The sequence below is a fragment of the Cynara cardunculus genome (genome assembly GCF_001531365.2).
Source record: "Cynara cardunculus var. scolymus isolate 2C chromosome LG 11, CcrdV1, whole genome shotgun sequence".
NCBI lineage: Eukaryota > Viridiplantae > Streptophyta > Magnoliopsida > Asterales > Asteraceae > Cynara > Cynara cardunculus.
In genome coordinates, this window is record NC_037538.1 from 14624930 (window position 1) to 14632025 (window position 7096).

General features: G+C 34.5%; 1 long non-coding RNA gene across 2 annotated transcripts in view; it reads right to left on the reverse strand.

Moving 5' to 3' along the window:
• Window positions 1-3732: 3732 nt before the first annotated feature.
• Window positions 3733-7096, reverse strand: part of LOC112520743 — a 7817-nt gene continuing 4453 nt past the window's right edge. The window contains exons 2-4 of one of the 2 annotated variants that reach the window (XR_003070075.1): window positions 4835-4950; window positions 4707-4728; window positions 3733-4233 (exon numbers count right to left, since the gene is read on the reverse strand). This is a non-coding gene — a long non-coding RNA (uncharacterized LOC112520743). Of the gene's footprint in view, window positions 4234-4706; window positions 4951-7096 lie in introns of both variants that reach the window. The other variant, XR_003070074.1, reaches the window with a different exon arrangement.

Consider the following 7096-nt stretch of genomic DNA (forward strand, 5'->3'; position numbering starts at 1 on the left):
AACTTCATCAAAAAAAAATATTATATGAAACAATTTCACAAGATTAAACAATTTCATGAAAAAATTTCATAAGATTAAACAATGAAATCGATAGATGAAGGTGGTTTGCACGGTTTACACAAATGAAGATGGTTTTCATATGATCACTCCTCTCTATATATATATATATATATATATATATATATATATATACTAGTGGTGTACCCGCGAGATGCAGCGCGGGTAAATCACAATTCTGAATATGGTAAGAACAAAAAATCTTACTCAATAAGAATGAGGCAAGCACTAAGAGTCTTACCTGGTAAGTGAGGGCAATGACTCAATAAGTGTTTGATAAACGGCTCCTAAGTTTTACAATACAATATAATGTACACAAACACTTATTTCTAATTGAAAACCCATGTAAGAGCCTTAATAACAATCTTACCGGTAGTTGATATTTTAGTAAAGAATGGCGTCCCTTGTGAGAGACATATTTCAATTCATCAGAAAATGTATCTGCAAAAAGTAAGCAGACTAAGAGAAGTTGGTTACATGGTTTTAATATCATAAGCATGAATCATTTTATTAAATACTCGCAGACTAATACATCTTTTCACAGTCCCTTGAATGTAAATCCTCATACATATGTAACAGGGCCACAAACCAGGGCTGTTTGGTTGTTATTTTCTGCAAAAGATGATGCAATCCCAAACAGAATGAGTATATAGATACACACACACACACATGTAACAGGGCTGTTTGGTTGTTATTTTCTGCAAAAGATGATGCAATCCCAAACAGAATGAGTATATAGATACACACACACACACATGTAACAGGGCTGTTTGGTTGTTATTTTCTGCACTAGATGATGCAGTCCCAAACATTGGAACTATAATTAAACAATTTTGATCAAGAGAAAACACCAACTACATCCATACAAACACTTTTTGTCTGTGTATCTTATTTGAGAGTTCCATTTTGGTATATCACATGCTCAAAACAGAGTGGGTGAGTAAGCATTTGATCCTCAAAGTGTTGGTTTGAGAATAAATGTTGAGAATGGAAAACACTTGAGTGGAGTATTAAATACAATTACCGTGTAAATGAAGTCCCTTACGTGAAGCTTGTGCTCCTGGTTGCCCAAGTACTTCATATGCATGAACTACATCACAATAACAAATCCTACAACTTCTTTCAAAGGTAAGAGTAACAGAAGCATTTATTGTATCATTTAGACAGCATAACTCCCTCATAGTTCTGCTGTCAGCTTTGCACAGTTGTACCATTTTTATCATATCTCCCTCATGACAGATCAAAAATTGATGAGTCCAGATAGGATGAAAAGCTAAGACACAGTTCTACAACTTTTATGTTTTGAATTTTCTCAAAATCAAGCTTCTGGTATGTCAAAAATTGTGTTGAACTCAAGTAATAGCTGCTGGACAGAAGCTGAGAAAAACACCTGTTTGACTTTCAAAAGTCAACTATGAGCTTAAGGCTAGTTCAATCATTCTCTAATCTTGAAGGGCAATTAGCTGTTCTTAGTGAATGTTTTTTTATGATTCTAAAGAGATCTATTCTCTGATTTTGAAGCCCCATCTCCAGGATCTCCTATTCATCTATTCTTATTTTATAATCTTTTTTCTTTCTAATCGATCCAGAATTTAAGGAATAAAAGCTCGTGGTTTCTACATAGAATTCCATTGCCGTATGAGATGAAGTCTCTGTACTTGAGTTTGGGCTTGAGGATATGAATGAATTAAAGATGCGGTTATTATTTTCGGTTTTCATTTTACTTGAATGATGTTGACCATTCTTAATCTCTTACTACTGTTTGCCTAATCTAAGGATTGGATCTGCCATCTCTTAATCTCTTACTACTGTTGGTTCATTTGCAAAAGTCCATCATTTGTTAGCTGTCTGTTTATGTTTTTGACTACTTAAGAATTTACAACCTGTCTGTTTTTGTTAGCTGTTTTCAAGAGAATGTAAATGCAGATGACAGGAGCATGACAAAACCATGAAGAAACAGCTGCTGTTGAAACTGTAAGCACACAAACACAACCAACAACTGTTGAAACTGTAAGTTGCAGATGGATAAAAAAGCAGGATGATTCACCAACAGTTCCAGTTAATATAGCTCCCTGTAAAACCATTTTCCAGTTTATCCATCAAGTAAGGTTCAAGTTAAAATCAAGAGCAGGACCCAAACAGGAGCATGGCAAACACACACACACATAGCAATACCAAAAGCACACAAACACAACAAAAAATATAGCATCTACCATTATGCAAGATCAATACCATAAGCACACAAACACAACCAAAAATAAGAAAATAGAAAAAGATAATGGACCAAAACCAAAAAATGTGAGCTGATAGAAGTTATTCATTATACCTATAGCCAAATATAGCATTTCATTTATATTTTGACAGTGCACAAGTTTAACATATTTTATAGATGTGCATTGAGTTCTAGTTCTTATTGTTCATTGCAAGTTTAACATGTTCTGAGTGTATATATAAGATGAAACAGAAACAGAAACAGAAACAGCTGTTTCTGTTTCTGTGTGTATGTATAAGATGAAATGGTAGCAGCATATGGTTATGTGAACAGGGACAGTGCAGGTTCAAGTTTAAATCAAGTTAACATAAAAGAAAGGGTGATTAAAGTACAATACACAACACACACACACACACACACAACAATCTGGAGCTGTCCCAAACAAGAATTTACATTAAACAAGAATTTACATTAAACAAGAATTTACATTAAACGAGGATTCAGAAAAATCAACACTCCATCTAAATCAACAGGAGAATGAGATAAAAACACATCTACAAAAAGATATGATAACAAATTCCAAAGTACAGTTTCAAACAGCTTTTGTCTTTCACAGTTTATTCAGATTTGCGAAACATATAATACGTGAAATTCTGCCCCTTTCAATAGTGTGTCAATTGATTTCAAAGGTCTATGCAGGAATACCCGATATCAAAAATGGAAACAGCTGTTTCTGTTTCTGTGTGTATGTATAAGATGAAATGGCAGCAGCATATGTTTCTGTGTGTATGTATATATCAATACACATGTTTACCTTACTCCAATTGTCCAATGCATTATTTATATGTCGCTGAAAGCAGGGGCAGACCTACATAGACCCATACGGTGGCACGGGCACCGCTTCATGGTGCTGCCGTAAGGGGGAAAAATATGTTTCGTAAAGGTGCCACCGTGTTGTTTTGTTCGGTGGCACCATATATTTTGAAAGTGGAGCTTGATGTAAGTCTTTAATTGCAGAGTTGGTAAATCTTGCTCATTTTGTACAAAACTTCGGGTTCAAGTCCCACCAATGTCAATTTTTTTAATTTTTAGCTTAAATTTTTGTGTTTTTTATATGTTTAAAAAAAATTATAGCCTAGACTCAAACATGGGTACCTTCTGCACAAGGACAAGAAACCAACCAACCAATATATACAAATATTATAAAATATTTCAACAAATTTATTTTTATAGTCAAATCCTGGCACCACTTTTAAAAATTCCTGGACAAAAAACCTTGCACTCAAGATTGGGAAACACCCTTATAATCCAACAAAAGCAAAATAACCAAGGCATAATCAACGGAAACGACAAACAACAGGCATAGATTGGGAATAGGAATCACATAAGCAAATTAGATGCATCAACCTGCTTGATTATATGCCAATAATATTGCTGCAAATCAAAAAACCAACATCTTTGTTTTGGAAGTAACTGGTCCACAATTGCAAGTTTGCAACAAAGGGTGCCATAAAGATTAAGGTCAACAAGACCCTCAACATCRAGTAAAATACTACTTAYGAATTTCTCTTACAGTCATAGTCRACCTTTCTTTCCTCCTTGTGAGATTTCCTACTGCATAAAATTGAAGGGGTCACTTTTGCATAGTTAAAATTTAAACACTGTTGCTTGGTTTGTCATGATTCTTTTATCTCATGTTGAAGATTTTTAATTCCTTATACACCTTTAAGATTATTAACATTCCAACTCCTGATCTGTAACGCTTGTCCATGATTTTCAAATTTCAGCAATGTACATCAAGTGGTATTTTTAAGCAAGTTGAACAAAATGTGTTTACTTGCAAATGGGAATATGACAGAATATGTGTTTACTTGCAAATGGAACCAAAAGAAAAGAAATTAGATAAAGTACCCACCTGGAGAAGAATTCTCCATCGTTCCAAAGGAGCAACAGCAGTTCGTGATCTGCAACATAATGTAATGAAAACGGACTTAATTGTGTGAATACGATGAAATGGAAACCGACCCATGAGCCACTGGGATTATGGAAACAAACTTAATCGTGTGAATAAGATGAAATGGAAACAGACCCATGAGCCAGGAATGCAGTCTCAAACAGAATGCAATTTCTTTGGTATTCTATTAAGGAAGGATACATCATACATTGGATGAGGAAAGTTCATGGTAGCTGTTTTATCTATTTAAGGAAGGATACACCATATTTTACTAATACACACAGTAAGTTTTATCTCAATGGGATAGACTGTGTGCGACTGGAGTAACATTACAAAAAATCCAGTTTTGGAGGACAATTCAACTGGAGTAAAATTACAAAAAAAAAACAGATTTGGAGGACCAACCAACTATATAGAAAGATTATCAATCAATCGCATACTAAGCAAAATTATCAATAAAAGAGGATTCTTGAGGATTCTTACCTCTAAGTTGTAAATAGCCTTGCTTCATCAATCGGTTAAACCAAAAAGAAGAGAAAGGAAGTTAAAATCTCATCTGGTTGCAGAAATCAAAATTGAAATAGAAATCAATATTGTTTTGAAGAGCATACCTCCATATTCTAGGGTTTTGAAGAACCTGTGAGATTAAATCAACAGGAAGGAGGGAGTTATATGTATCAATGAGGTTGTGATACATCAAATCCCCTTGATTCATAAAATCGCACATCTGCTCGAGATGATACATCCAAACCATCATTGTTATGTTAAATGAGGTCTGTAAAGAAGAAAGGTATCCGCTATCTAACCCAAAATGTTTTGGTCGTATGTGACAAAAATCACAGAAGAAGAAAGCTTTTAGTGGCAGAGATAGGATCCTGAAGAAGAAATCGGCCCAAATCGGTATTTTTAAAAGCATGATAAGAAAAGGTTGGTTTGACCCATTAACATTTGGAGTTGTGAAAATATTGCATGAAAGGCTTGTACATCGTGTATACAAATTTGTAATTAAGAGTTTTTTGAATTTTTTGCATAAAATGGTTGTAACATATTCTTCAAGAAATGATTCAAACGAGAACCTATTTGATTTACGAAAATGCGAGAACAGCCTATCAACCAAGTACTGTGATAATCAAAATTAAGGGATTTTTTAAATTAGAAATAATATTAAAAACAATTCAAAAAGTTATGAGAGGCAAAAGGGTAATCATGAAATTCGAAGTGATAATATTTAAAAAAACACGATTAGGAAAGACTCTGATTATCTAGGAATTGATAACATCATGAGTTACGGTGATTATCTTGATTAATAGAGGAAGGAGGTGTCATAATTTTTAAGAAATAGGAGGAAGAAATCGAACAACAAGAAGCTTGGGGAGAACTTTGCTTAGACAATTGATTCAAGGGTGCTTATCACAAATTTATCACACTTAGAACATGAATCGCTCACAGTCGCTTGATTTAAAGATTGTTTGGTTCGACTAAGGTACGAGTATCACATGATTATCACAAAATCCGACTACAATTTATCGGTTCCAAAATACACAATTATGACAGCCCAATCGTGTATAGATTATCACCTAATACGACTACACTTTGTTTGTTATCACAACCTTATTCATCATCACACTGTTATCATACCTAATGGATACAAAATGATTGTGATGGAAAAATTGGTGGTTGTATCGATTATGTTCACGACTATCACACTGTTATCACACGATTATCATACCCAATGGATACAAATTGACTATGATGGGAAATTTGATGGTTGAATAGATTAGGTTCACGATTATCACACTGTTATATAAAAAGATTTCGAAACTTAAGAAACTTAACAGTGTCAATGTTTTATAGGTATCACAATGTGTATCATGTGTCCACATGACTCCACCCACTTTTCGTTGTATTACAGAGGGCATCACAGTGTTTAATGTTTACATCAGACATGAAACTCCAGGACCAATTACCCAAAGTTAGTTGAACTCGGTAACCTTTAGCCACCTAACTCCCCTCGATGGACAAGGTAGGTGCATTAAGGTGGAGATGTCCCAGTGATATGGATGCATGAACCAAGTGAGGATAGGTAGATCATGCCTTTGAGATGGTAAAAAGGTAACATCATAGAAAACCAATACACAAAATCTACAAAATGATAAACAACAAAAATGGGCAAGACACCACAAAACAAAATGATACTACAATCCAAAGAAAAATTAAATCAATAAATTCTCAAAATATTAGAAGAACGACTATCAATGTATAAAGAGAACTTGAAAAGGTAAATCTTGATCGGTGAACTTTAGCCACCCAACCCCTTTTAATGCATAAGTGAGGAAAATATAGGCATGACATGGATGCATTAATTGACCAAGGATGGATCATCTTACCCTTCAAGATGGTAAACAATGCAAAACCACAAAAATGCTAGCCTACTTTACACTTAACCATGAAAATGGAAGACAAACTACCATCTATAGAGAAATTGAAACAATTGAATGTCAAAACTGTTGAGAAAAACCACAATCAATGGATAAATGGAAGCCGAAAACTAAATCCATGACCTTGGACTCGAAAGGACCAAATGCCCATAAACTCGGTCACCTTTAGCCACCGAACGCCCCTCAATGGACAAGGCATGAACATATAGGTAGTGGTGTACCCAGGACATGGATGCTTGAACCAAATGAGGATAGGTGGATCATCCCCTCAGGGATGGTAAAAAAACAAAATCATAGAAAAACAATATACAAAAGCTAGCTTACATATTTATAAACAACGAAGCTGGGCAAGACGCCACAAAACTAACTGAAGCTACCATATTTAGACAATCAAATCTCAAAACCATTAGAAGAAAACGACAATCAATGGATAAA